Source organism: Canis lupus, chromosome 30 (genome assembly GCF_048164855.1).
Source record: "Canis lupus baileyi chromosome 30, mCanLup2.hap1, whole genome shotgun sequence".
Lineage (NCBI taxonomy): Eukaryota > Metazoa > Chordata > Mammalia > Carnivora > Canidae > Canis > Canis lupus.
Genome location: NC_132867.1, coordinates 19694063 through 19708415, shown reverse-complemented (window position 1 = coordinate 19708415; position 14353 = coordinate 19694063). Strand labels below are relative to the sequence as shown.

General features: G+C 33.7%; 1 pseudogene; it reads left to right on the top strand.

Annotated features, from left to right (window-relative positions):
- Positions 1 to 2358: 2358 nt before the first annotated feature.
- LOC140621401 (heterogeneous nuclear ribonucleoprotein D-like pseudogene) lies at positions 2359 to 3743 on the top strand (annotated as a pseudogene).
- The last annotated feature ends 10610 nt before the right edge of the window (positions 3744 to 14353 follow it).

Below are 14353 nucleotides of genomic sequence, written 5' to 3'. Positions count from 1 at the left end.
TCTGCTTTGGCATTTGGCTTTTATCTCCTCAAGGATATTAGCCTTAATGCACAGATACCTTAAATAGAAAAGAATAATGGATTTGAAAATGGAAAAGAATAGCATGACCCATGGAGAATAAGAGTCAAGAGCTATGTTTATTATTATTATAAACTCTTTTTTCATGTGTTTGTGACTCTTTCCCAAGACTTAACTGATTGCATACAGGGTAGGGATGATGTTCTGCATTCTGACTCCTCTGCATTACCTGTCAGCCTATAATTGATAAGTGTTAATTAACTGACTCACTTGCTAAATACTGACTGGAAAGCACAAGGAGTAATCTTGAGAGCAGGGAAGTATTTATTTCTAGAGTATACACAGGGTACTCCCTTGTTTCCCACTCCTCCCCAAAATACAGCTAATCTGTGTATTTAAAAGTCTATTATGTTTCTTATCTTGTTTAAAAATTCTTGTACCTGGATAGGGGAAGTACGCTGAAATGCATGTGAGTAGTATAATGGATCTGTAGAGATCCATAATATTATAGTTCATTTTGACATGAATGGACCCTGAAATACAGATACTCTTAAACCTTATATGCTATTTAATGCTTTTAAAATTATATAACAGAACCAACTTAATATGCTTCATAGAAGCTTAAAGCAGGAATACTTGGTAATTTAGGGAAAAAACTGGAACCGAGCACTCTAAAGCACTTGACCTTTCTCTTTTCTCCCTGTTTTCCTATTTATCTCTTTATTTATTTTCCCTTCTAGAATTTTCTTTGCGGGACACCTGGGTGGCTCAGTGATTGAGTGTCTGCCTTCCGTTCAGGGCACGATCCCACAGTTTGGGGATTGAGTCCCACATTGGGCTCCCTGCACGGAGCCTGCTTCTCCCTCTGCCTATGTCTCTGCCTTCTTTCTGTGTCTCTCATGAATAAATAGATAAAATCAAAAAAAAAAAAAAAAAAAAGAAGAAAGAAAGAAAGAAAGAAAGAAAGAAAGAAAGAAAGAAAGAAAAAAAAATAATTTTCTTTGCTTCTCTAGGCCCCATCACAAATATATTTGTCTGTATCAATACTGAGGTTATGCATTATAATTCCAGCCTTGTTGAACTGGCTAATTAATCCTAATTGCAAACTCAGGGAAATATAGGACAGTGAACCAAGTTGGAAAGGTGTCCATTGCTGGTTTGACCAGAGATGGCCAAGAGAATGAGCCAAGGTGGAACATAAGAGCTCATAGGAAATTTCCAAAGAAAGAAGCAGACCGACTATACTGTAATCTTAGAATGAATCTTAGAATGTGACCTTAAGGCACCTGGGTGGCTCAGTCAGTTAAGTGTCTGCCTTCAGCTCAGATCATGATCCCAGGGACCTGAGGCTGAGCCCTGAGTCAGGCTCCCTGTTCAGTAATGAGTCTGCTCTCTCTCTCTTTCCAGCTCAAACTCTCTCTCCTTATCCCTGTCTGTCTCTCTCTCTCAAATAAATAAAACCTTTTTAAAAAAGTGATCTTAAATGAATCAAGAAATATCACTCCACTGTCAAAGTTTTAAAACTTTGAGTACTTACATCACTGTGTCTTTTGTCTTGAACTCAACAATGTATTTTCTCCAAGAAAGGCCCCTGACTTTTGGCCTCCTCATTTCCATATCCACAAATGAGACAGGTGAGAGGCAACTGCCAAGGAAAGTTTTATCTGAGCTAAAATTAGTGGTTAAAATTAGCAGTGCAATCCCCTGCTCCCATTATCTTTTCATTTCATAAATTGTACATTTAAGAAAAGGAATTCATAAAGAGGTTTACAAAAAAGTAACATAAATGAAATGGACAATGTAGAGGAAGGGTCATATAATTCTAGATACTGTTTTTTTTTTTTTTTTTTTAGACACTGCTTTTTCTTTTGTCAATTTAAAGAAAGGTAATAAATATTTAAACCAATTTTCATTTGTTTTCAAAACTCTCAATCACTAAAACTGAGAATAATATATGTTATTTCGGATATTTAATGTCAACTAGCAAAAGATATGAAAGACATCTACTACCAGCGGTATGCTAGATCCAGCATGTGCTGGATAATGAGAGCTAGTCTTACAAGTTGGTTGTTAAATACAGCTGTTCTTGAAAGTTAAATTACATAAACTTGCATGAATTATTTTTAAAGGTTAATAAATGTTAAAAACTACATCATAATTATTTTACTGTGTTATCTCTTGATGTTATTTTATGTTATGTTATCTCTTGATGTTATTTTATCTATTTATGTTATTTATCTATTTCATCTATATGGGAGAAATAAATAATAGTGTACTACAACACACCTCTTCCGGACTTTGCATTCAGTTTAACATCGCATTATTAGCTTAAAAGTGATCATGGTGGTGGGGAGGATTGATATTCAGACCATAGCAATGGGCAAATGGTACAATCAGGTTTTTTTTTTGTTGTTGTTGTTTACCAAGCTTATTGTTAAACATTTATCAACTTAATGTATATTACTCTCTAGAGATATGAATTATATATTTTGAGATTTCACATCGCAGTTCTCTGGAGATAGAGGGATAAACTGAAAATCCCAAAGAATATACTTAAGGAAAAACCTAAGTTGGGAAAAATGACTTGTTTTGCTTTGTTTCTTTTGCTTGAAAATGTTGGTACCTTTGGTTTTCTGAGTTTTCAGTGTAGTGTTATGAGAAATGTAGAACAGTTGCTTGAGCCAGGTTAATATTTCTTGGAGGCTTGAGCTGAGCTAAGAGCAAGAAAGATCTGACTGAATATTTGTTTTGATCTGGGAATTTGTAAGCTATACAATTAAAATAGATCCAGGGACTGGAAGATCAAGAGAATTTGGATTTATGCTTTGCAAAGATGCTGTTTATGTTGATAAGATTTTGGAATGGAAACAACACAAACTAGATGGCAAATTGATAGACACCACCCAAAGGGTCAAAGCTTTAAAAAGGAAAGAAGCCCCCCAAAAGAGGTTTTTGTGGGTAGATTGAACCCACAATTGTTCTAAAGAACAATTAAAGAATATTGAGGAGACTTTGGAGAGATTGAAATATTGAACTTTCCTTGGATACAAAAACAAGAGAAGATAATTTTGTTTTATCACATGTACAAATGAAGAGCCCGTAAAGATATTGTTAGGAGATATCAACTGACCACTGTTATTATATGTATGTGATGAATACCAAATTCTACTTGTGAAATAATATTACACTATATTTTAACTAACTTGAATTTAAATAAAAACTTGAAATAAAAAATTAAATAAATAAATAAATGCAGATCTCATAAAATTGGTCCTATGAAGTGTGAAATCAAAGTTTCACAACCCAAAGAGGTATATAGGCAGCAACAGCAACAATGAGAAGGTGGAAGAAGTACTGCAGTTGGTGGACAGGGTGATACTAAAGGTTGTGGACCAAAACAGGTCAGGGCCAAAACTGGAACAAAGGATTTAAAAACTATTATGACCAAGAATATGGAAATTGCAATAGTGGTTATGATGGTGATCAGAACTATAGTGGCTATGACGGCTGTGATTCTACTGCATAAAACTACAGGAACTATGAACATGGACAGAGATACGCAGACTCCAGTGGCCAACAGAACACTTATGTTAGGGTATCTTGAGAGGGTGGCAATCACCCAAAACAATTACCAGGAGGACTTTGGAGAAAATAGGAGGAGACTTCTAAAGTCTCCCATCTTGCAGGATGACATTGAAGATTGGTCTTTTGTTGATGTAATGTGATTATTTTGTAAAAGACTTTGTAGTGTACAAGACACAGCTGTGGGGCACCTGGGTAGCTCAACGGTTGAGCATTTGCCTTTGGCACAGGTCTTGACCCCAGAGTCCTGGGATCCAGTCCTGCATCAGGCTCTCCACAGGGAGCCTGCTTCTCCCTCGTCTATGTCTCGGCTTCTTTCTGTGTCTCTCATGAATAAATAAATAAAATCTTAAAAAAAACAAAGACACAGCTGTGTCTAATGGTCCATTAGTGGTCTTTGTTTTTACTTTGTCTTTAGTTATCTGTGTTATGACTCAATTTGGATTTGTTTATACAAATTTTGTTTGTATGATTTCATGTTAAACCTCAAATAAATGCTTCCTTATATGAGCATTTTTCTGTGTCAGGTACTAAATACTTCTGTAAAAATAGAATTTTATTTATTTATTTATTTATTTATTTACAAAATTTTATTTATTTATGAAAGGAGAGGGAGAGCAAGCATGAGTCAGGGAAGTGGCAGAAGGAGAGAGAAAGGAGCAGACTCCCTACTGAGCAGGGAGCCTGATGCGAGGCTCCATGTGGGATGCAATCCCAGGACCCTGGGATCATGACCTGAGCTGAAGGCAGATACTTAACTGACTGAGCCACTCAGGCTCCCCTAAAAAATGTAATTTTAAATAAGCAATATCTAAGGCAAATTTTATTTTGTAGGGAGTATGGACCCATATGGAGAAACTATAGCCCTTTATAAATAACTAGCTACAGCATCACCCTGTTGCCCATTTTTGTTAGATGTGTTCTGTTAACTGAGGTGTCCACCATACCTTTAATGTTTCTTCTCTGTGTATCTGGAGACCTTGTCATAGTGTTGTCATTAGTGAAAGGTTTCTAGCAGACTTCGAATCTTCTGGATTATATTTTGAAATGAACCTTTTTAGCACAAAGAATGTTGTTAGCTCCTTTCATGAATAGAAAACACTACTTTGTTCCTGTCTCTGGAAAGCCATTTGTTATGATATGCTAAATCAGACTTAATCAGTGGTCTGCTAGAAAGAGCTTTGGCTAATCATAATACCATGGCTTTAATTGTTCTCTTGATAAAAATGTCCAGATATTCTCAAGGAAAAGGCACTATTAAAGTGTGTGTAGGAGTTACAGATTAAGGGTACCAAAAATAGTTACATTTTAACAAGGATTTTGGCAGATAGGTATGAGGTTGTTAAAATTTGAGCAAAAATTAGGTACAGATATTTGAAGCAGTGGCTGAGGAAATTAGTTGTATTCTGTTGGTATTATGGTACAGCAAACACCAAGCTAAACAAAATGTTTTCTATTGGGACATTCATAGGAAGGTATCTTGGGTGTTAATTATTAATGTGTTTTGAAGTGGTGGGGTTCAGACCTAAGGGCCAAGAAAGAATTCTTAAGACATCTTTGGTGCAAAAAGGTGATTTTGTTAAAGCATGGGACAGGACTCACGGGCAGAAAAACCTGCACTGGGGTCATGAGGGGTGGCCCATTATATACTTTCAAGTTGGGAGGGGGTTAAGGATAGTGTAAGTCTCAAAGGAATTTTGGAAGCAAGGTTTCCAGGACCTTGAGGGAGCTAGCTATTCTTAGAAAAAGGCCTTTTATCACTGTCTAATAAAATCTTAGTCATGAGACCCTTCAGACGTATATTGGTGGGTCATATGCATGGAGGATGACTGCCAACATGTATCTGGGGTGAGGGGGAGATAAAGGAAGCATCCAAAGAAATTTTTATATGTTAAAGTACATGTACAGGATCCTGGCAGTTGAGCTAAGATTGCCTTTTGCCCTTAGCAAAGTATTAACATCGAGGCACCTGAGTCCCTAGAGGAAGGTCACCCTGCCTGTTTCAAGGACTTGTGAATAGGCTGTAAGTAGTAAGGGAATTTAATTTTTCTTTTGCCTTTGCTTCCAACATTAGTGTGAGTTCTTAGAAAAAGTCATAGTAGTAGATTTCATCATTTTTGATGCATTAGTGCATGAGCTGAGTAGTGAAGCACACACATATTCAGACATAGGAAGGAGTAGCAGGAAAAAAGTATACTTTAAATTTTATGCATATTAACACAAATCTAAGTGACTGAGTCATTACAACAGATCTCCCTGGTGCATCAAAGAGCAGTTTCAGCTCTAGATATTGGAGAATTTCCTGGGTAAATTCAAGCTTTGAATTTTACATTAAGTGTACATGATGGATTTAAGGTTTTTAGGTTTTGTTTCTGTGGTTACACATTAGTCTCTAGGATTGGCATACATGCTCACATTTGGTGCCTGGATCTTTCAATGTTTGTACTTACTGGCTATCAAGTTACAATGTAGTTGGCCTTGTTTTGCTCCTGGTTTTGTTATTTGACCTAAAACCTATACCAGGTACTAATGTTGGTTATTTCAGGGAACTATTTATTCTTTCAGCATACAATCTTATAGAACAAGGGAGATTTTCATTTTAAGTTATGTTGTCAAAGTCTGTAGTTGCAGTGTCTTTAGGGTAGTGAATCTGTTAAGTTGAAATTGATGATTAGGTAGCAAATTGACATTGAGATTATCCTTTACCTGGGGTGTCTGGGTGGCTCAGTGGTTGAGCATCTGCCTTTGGCTCAGGGCATGATCCTGGGGTCTTGGGATCGAGTCCCACATCAGGCTCCCAATGGGCAGTCTGCTTCTCCCTCCGCTTATGTCTCTACCTTTCTCTCTTGGTCTCTTATGAATAAATAAATAAAATCTTAAAAAAAAAGAAAGTTTATCCTTTACCTGATCAAGATGAACAAAACCTTTTTTTTATGTTTTATTTTTATTTTGGAATGAGAGGGAGAGAGAGAGAATAAGCAGGAGGGGCAGAGGGAGAGAGGGAGAATCCCAAGCAGACTCCTTGCTGAGTGAGGAGCTCTACATGGAGCTCAGTCCCAGGACTCCTAGATCATGAGCTGGGCTGAAACCAAGTCTGATGCCTAACCAGTTGAGCCACAAGGTGCCCCAAAGGCTTTTTAAACAAACCAAAAAAAAAGTAACTATAGATACTTTAGAGATTAATTCTTTTTACATTTTATTTTCATTGCATTCCTATAAATGTTTTCAGTATCATAATAACACAAAAATACAGTAAGATTTAAAAGCTATTATTATTGCCAAAATCTATAAATAAAATTTAAAAATATTTTGAATAACTAATTTTCCTGAAATGATTAAAAGTAAAAATATATATTGAATCTAAATTATATTTTATGCATAGAGAAATAAAGTTAAATGTTCGCTATGTACTAGAAATAATGATTTTATTGAATATCGATTGCAATGTTTTTACCTATTGGTATAATCAATATAGAATAGAGAATGTATCAAATACAAGAGCCTCACTGAAAAAAAAAAAAAAAAAAAAAAAAAACCTCTGCTTTTTCAACTCTCTTATATTCTGATTTTATGCTAGTTGATTAATTCACTGAATGGGTTTAATTTTGAACCAAAACATATTTTAAATCTGAAAAGAAAATGGACTCATTTCCATTTTAAATGTCACTGAAATAAAAATACTAAAGCCCTGGGTAAGTGATTTCCTTTCATAAGGTTAAATATCTGCCAAGAATATTAGTTGAGTTTTCTCAAAATTGCCCTTCAAGTGCTATTGCTGCCAAAAACCAACACAAGGAAGTGAAACTGGTATTATCTGAAAATCAGAGTGCCATGACATTGAATTGCTGTGATCCTATTGCAGCTTGGATGTCATAACCAATATTTATTTTAACCAATTTTATAAAGCAATTTCTATTGCTACTGCTTAGTGATATGTTTACAAACTTGATTACTGCCCTGAAAACTGATAATCCAGTGGGTTAGACATACTATAAACAAATCATTGCCACATAATGTTTTAAGTGCTATAATAGAATTGTTAGTAATGTATTTTGGAGCACAATGAGGAAGGATGCTACCTTCCAGAGATTAGGGGAAAGCTGCAGAAAAAAGCAGTGTTTGGGATGCATGTTTAAGGATAAGGAGGAGGGGCACCTGGGTGGCTCAGTCAGTTAAGCATCTGACTCTCAGTTTCAGCTCAGGTCATGATCTCAGGGTTGTGAGATCAAGCCCACATCACGCTCTGCACTGGACATGGAGCCTGTTTAAGATTCTCTGTCTGCCACCCCCCACCCCCTCGAGTGCTCTCTTTCCCTTTCTCAAATAAATAAATAAATAAATAATCTTTTTTTTTTTTTTTTTAAAGGAGGGAGAGGAGAAGGAAATAGGCAAAGGATGAAATGTTCTAATGACTTCAGATGATTAGCTAATAGAATATTGTTCAGTATAGGTAATAATCAGAAAATTTACATTAAATGAAAGGTTATCCATTTGTAGTTTCCTAGTATCTTTTTATTCAATGACCTAGTCTTTACAATTGGTGTAGTAGCTCCTCTTTGCTAGAGAACCAGAAAACTAAATTAGAATCTTTGGGAAAAAGATCACAGATATATTTATTTTGAAATAATTATCCAATTATTTATAATTATAATTTATAAATAATTATAATTATATTATATACTTATCTCAATAATAATTGAGATGCTCATTGCTGACATAATATTATTAAGTCATAGCATTATTTTCTAGCACAATGATAGAAAATTTTTATTGGAAGATTTCATGTTACAACTTTGTTTTTCTATGTGCCAAGCCCTATCCCACTGGGGCTGTGAATGTGCAAAGATATCAACTTGATATTTAAGCATTTAAACACAAACTGCTACAGTTATGAGAGGTCTTTATGAGGATGGGGAACCTTCCAAATGCTATATTTGTGAAGCTCTGACTTCCTTTTTTTCAGTTTTGTTGAGTATAGTTGACAAAATTATAAGATATATAAAGTGTACAATGTGATGGTTTGGTATACATATATATTGTGGAAATATTGATTCTCCCCATCAAGTTAAAACATCCATCTCTTCATATATTTACTTTTTGTGTATTAGAACATTTAATTTCTACTCTCTTAGCAAATTTCAGTCATATAAGACAGAATGGTCTTCTGTAGTAACCATGTTATACATTATTTCCTCAACCTTATTTATCTTATAACTGAAAGTTTGTAGCCTTTTAAAACCTTTCCTTGTTTCTCCCACTCCTTAGCCACTGGCAACCACCATTCTACTCTCTGCTTCAATGAGTTTAGTTTGTTTAGATTTCACATATAAGTGAGATCCTATAGTATTTTTTTCCCTCTGTCTAGTTTATTTCACTTAGCATAATGCCTTTCAGGTATGCCCATGTTGCCATGAATGACAAGATTTCCTTCTTTTTTGTCTGAGTAAAATTCCATTTTGTGTGTATACATGCATGTACATACATATATGTATATATACATATATACATATACATATACATATACATATACATATACATATACATATACATTTTCTTTATGTATTCATCCATCAGTTAACACTTTGATTGTTTTCCATACCTTGGCCATTGTGAATAATGCTTGAATGAACATGACAGTACAAATATCTCTTTTAGATAGTAATTTTATTTCCTTCAGATATATACCCATAAGTAGAATTGCTGGATCATATGGAAGTTCTATTTTTAATTTTTGAGGAACCTCTATACTGTTTTCATTCCCACCAACAATGTACAAGGGCTCTTTTTTCTTTACATCCTCACCAGGATTTGTTATTTTTTGTCTTTTTGATAATAGCCATTCTAACAAATGTGAGATGATCTGCCATCATAATTTTGATTTGCATTTTCCTAGTGATTAATGATGTTGTGCACATTTTCATGTACTTATTGGCCATTTGTATGTCTTCTTTGGGAAAATGTCTATTGGGGTGTTTGCCCATTACTTAATTGGTTCTTTTTCTCTATTGAATTGTATGAGGTTTTTAATATATTTTCATATTAACCCTTTATTAGATATGGGGTTCACAAATATCTTCTCCAATTCCATAAGTTGCCGTTTCATTTTGTTGATAGTTTCTGTTGTTGAGTAGAAGCTTGTTCATTTGAAATAGTCTGAGATTCTGATTTCTTAATGTTTTTGCAAGCTAAAAAAATGGGAGTTCAATTTTGATAAATTGGTTTTCTATTGAATTTTAAATCTATATGTTACAAGAAAAACACACAAACAAAAACATAATCCTTCTGATTATGTCTTCTCAAATAACATGATATTCATGAATTTACCATAGCAGAAATTATGTGATGGATTATTCCACATTTCAAAGAACTGATTGCCAAGAAACAAACAAACAAAAACATAAGGATTCATGAACAAAACCAGTTCTTGTATTGGTGGGGTATGGTATGTAGATTCTGAGATTTCTTACTCTCACTCTCTAATGGACATTTTAAGGGGACTTGCATTGGCTAAATTTATCAATGTGTCTATAAATATTTCAGCGGTTATTGATATAATAATTGTAAAGTTAAAGGTCTTTTTTTTAGCTAATTAATGTTGGTTATATTCTCCATTATATTAAGAAGTGGAGAAGGTAACAGCTGTTTGGAAAAGATAAGTACTGGTCAGTTGCTTCTAGGACTGCCTTGGGCAAAGGAGTCCTGATACAAGTAGTCATCTCTGAATTGAATGAGATGGCTGTATAAAGCTGCAGGATTTTCTGAAGAATCCTGACACCTGAGGACTGTCTGGGATAGTATTTCAGCTGCTCTAGAATGAAGAAGGAAATCCTTTCTTTTTGCAGGGAGATTTGCACTACATATCACTATATCTTTCAGAGTTTTTTCTCCTTACTTCCATTTCTTCATGTGATTCTTGGAATCCCTCTTTATGAATTCTATTGAATGAATCTCTCTTCCTGAGGGAAATTTAAAACAAGATGTTTAGTGGAACAAAGTACAGCCCACATTGATGCAACTGGCTTTAGGGCCTCAATGGATGCCAGCAATAAAATATCCCAATATGATATGATAAAATAATTTCCAAAGGGATTAAAATTACTAAGTGTAAAATAACAAAATAGTGTACAAATAAAGAGATAAATATATAAGCCATTTAATATGGTGAAATGTTTTAATAGTATAACAGAGAAAAACAAGAATAAGTTTCTTGCATAAAAGTTAAGATAGGAAGTAAATAAAAATTCAACACAAATCGAAAGATATATTACAAATTCTAATCATTTTCAACAATTATGATGAAATATCTTAAAATCAGTACAAAAGTCACCTTCTGATAGAAACATTTTAAATGTAAATGAATGTACAATTCTCAGTATAAACACTAAAGACACTTTAGTGTTTGTCCATCTCTTTCTTCTTAACTCCAAATTCACCTTCTGTACCTGCTCTGTGAAAATGGATCTGGACTGTTTTTGATGTTTTCCTTTTGCCATCTTCCATTAAAGCTTTGCCAGTAGAGGGTATTGGAGCAACATTGCAGGAAAACACATTTTGCTTCCTGGTTGTGGTATGATTGCTTGTTGGGCTCTGCTGGCACACATGGCATCCTCAGCACTTATCCTGCAGCACTTTTAAGATTTCTAGTACCTAATTCCTATAGTCCTCAGTGCCCAGAAGCACTAAGGAGCCAATATCTTTTTTCAGAATCCTTAGGGCAGATTTGTATCAGAGTGCCTCTAGTGAGGCATCTGCCAGAGAACAGGTCTCCTTGGCTCCCTGAAGGGCAGATTTCCAGCAAGCTCCATCAGTAATGCACTTTTTGCCATGACAAGGCCCTAAGTTTAGATCTCAGCCCTGTGTTGTGAGTGGGACTGAGTGAGGGAGTGCTTTATCTCAGCCCAAGAGGAAATGGTTCTTCTTGTATCTGCTATCCTGTATTTAGAAGTCTTACTTTGTGGAAGTTAAAACCTCATTATGCTAATCACCTATTATAGTTAGTAATTCTTTATTAATTTTTTTCTGATCATATTACTCCATGGTTTCCTTTTCCTGACTGGAACTAGATTGATTGATACAGTTATACATAAAAAAAATTGCTATCCTTACAGGTTCTCGATCAATCTATATTAAAACAATAGTGATAATGAGATATTAAATCTTCACAATGGAATTAGTATAGTTTTTTTTTTAAATAATTAAAACCCTTTGTGTAGCTGGGTATGGTAAGATGTGGACTATAATACACTAAAGATAAAAGTATGAGTTGCTACAGGAAATTTTAAGAAAGCAATCAAAAGCTTAAATTCTTAAAAATTTTCAAGCACTTTAATAATTATTGGAATTTATTCTGAGGGATAATGAGATGGTGCAATAATCTATGTACAAGGTGGCATTTAAAACTTTTTTGAAAATTAAATACATTTTTAAAATGGGAAAGTGAGAACTGCCTACATTTCTATCACTGATAATTTCTCAAAAGAAAAATTCATGGTTAGTCACATGAGATGAAAAATTTTAGTGACTGAGAGATGAATCTTGAGCAAAAAAGACTATGTCAACTTGTTTTTTTAGCAGTCTTATTGTGACAAAAATTCACACACTTAAAATGTACAATTAATGTTTTAAGGAATATTTGCAGATATGTGCAGCCATCATCACAGAAAAGTTCAGAACATCTCATCATCTCAAAAAGAAACTTCATGCCCTTATGTGGGTGTTTGTTAATATTATTTTACTGAATTAACATATTAAAGGAAAAAAAAAACCCTCAAACCCCATACTAGTCATATTTGGCTTTAGCTGTTAATCTATTTCAAGGATCAACTCAAGAATAAAAAAAGAGCTAAATTATAAATGAACATAATTAATGTTTCTTTAAGAGATTTAAGTTATATTTTAAATGTAATGAATTTAATAATCTTAAAACTTTCAGTGCCAGAAACTAACAAATCAATCCTTCTCAAGCTTTAAACAACCAATTTCAATGTAATCAACTAGACTTATCCATTTTGTAAATGCAAATTCAATTCTCTTAAACATGGTAATATAGTAAATTTAAAGCTGTTATGTCTTTCAATGTAAAATCCCAAATCCAAAACAATTACTCAATTTAATTTAAAATGCAATCAGACCAAATCTTAAATTTTGATAGATATTACAAACACTTTAAAAACAAATATTCACAGGCAATTTCCAAATTCACACAAATCTGTGAGAACATGGGTATGATTTATAATCTTACATCTAGATTTAATTCGGAGTTTTCTTAGATTTTTAGTCCATACAAAGGGAACACTTTTATTTTATCAAAGTGCTAGATTACCAAAGCATATACAGTTGAAATCAACTCTACCAGAAACACTTATAGAGTGTCAGAGTTCAGACTCAAATACAGTAATGAAGTAATTTTAGGTGATGTGTGTGTATATGTTAATGTGATAATCTTTGAAAATTGCACTTTATATACATCCATTTTCCCTCTGTCCTTAGAACTTATGACCATAAGACATTTTTGTTGCTATAAGTGCCCCCTTTCTTTTATTGTTCCTCTTACCCCCCCTCCCCCCAGTAAGTGCCTAGGCAGCTGATCACATGTGGATAACTTTGTTCTTTTGATAATAATATTTTCTGTGAAATTATATCAAGCTTTCACAGTTTTCCACTCATGGGCTCTATTCCTCACTGTAGTTAGTGCCTGGTTATCAGCAATAGCAGAAATCTCCACCTCCTAAAAAAAAATTTATCTGGAAGTTGCACAGAGCATAGGTGAACAAAGGACATCTTTTCACTGCCAGAGGAAAAAGAGAAAGAATTAAATAATTTCTTACCAAAAAGTAAAAGACTTTAAAAAATGAAGCACTATTAATAAAGAACTATATTTTTGTGTGTCATCACATAGGTATAATTTCAATGTTATAAAAATAAGCATATATTCCAGGATATTCATTTTATGGATCATATTTGTGATGTTAAAAAATGCCTCCTACATATCAAGCAAGTAGTAATTAGTCTACAAAAAATAGGTGCTATGAAAATATAGTATCCTAAAGTAATAGAGTAAGATATTTTTAAATCTAATATCCAAAAGTTTCAACAAAGGAAGTCAAACAAAAACAAAACACAAGTACAGGATATGTATTCTTCCTCCAGATATTAGCATGTTTTCCATTTATCTATTATAGGAGAGTTTATGAATGAAATATATTGATGGAAAAATTAAAATAATTTATGGAAATAACCTTAAGGTCAATGTGACATAGAATTTTCTGATATTATGGATGACTAAATAAAATTAAATAGATGTTTTTAGTTTTGTGATTTATTTAGCATTATCAGGATTATGCTCTAGGATCTATGTATTATGTATGATCTCAGTTTTAATCTGCTTTCCCAGTAGGGCATCTGTAAATGTAAGGAGAAAAGTATTCAAGTCAAGTGTTTATACTATTGCTGGGTTTTCTTCCAAAGATATATTCTTGAAGGAGAATAAAAAAGAGTGAAAAAGCAAACATTGATTATAGTTACTAGAGGGTTGGTAAATGTTTTCAAACATTAGAGTAAACTGAAACACATTTAACAACCTTTACCATACATTTTAAATTTACCCTCTATCGATTCCCACACCATAAAGTCTGCAAAATAAAATGTAGTGATTACCAATTTTCATCTGTTTTTTTTTTTTGAATAGCTCTGATAGACCATAATGTTTTTGTTCTTAAAAGATGGAATTTTCTTTGCTTTAATACACACATTT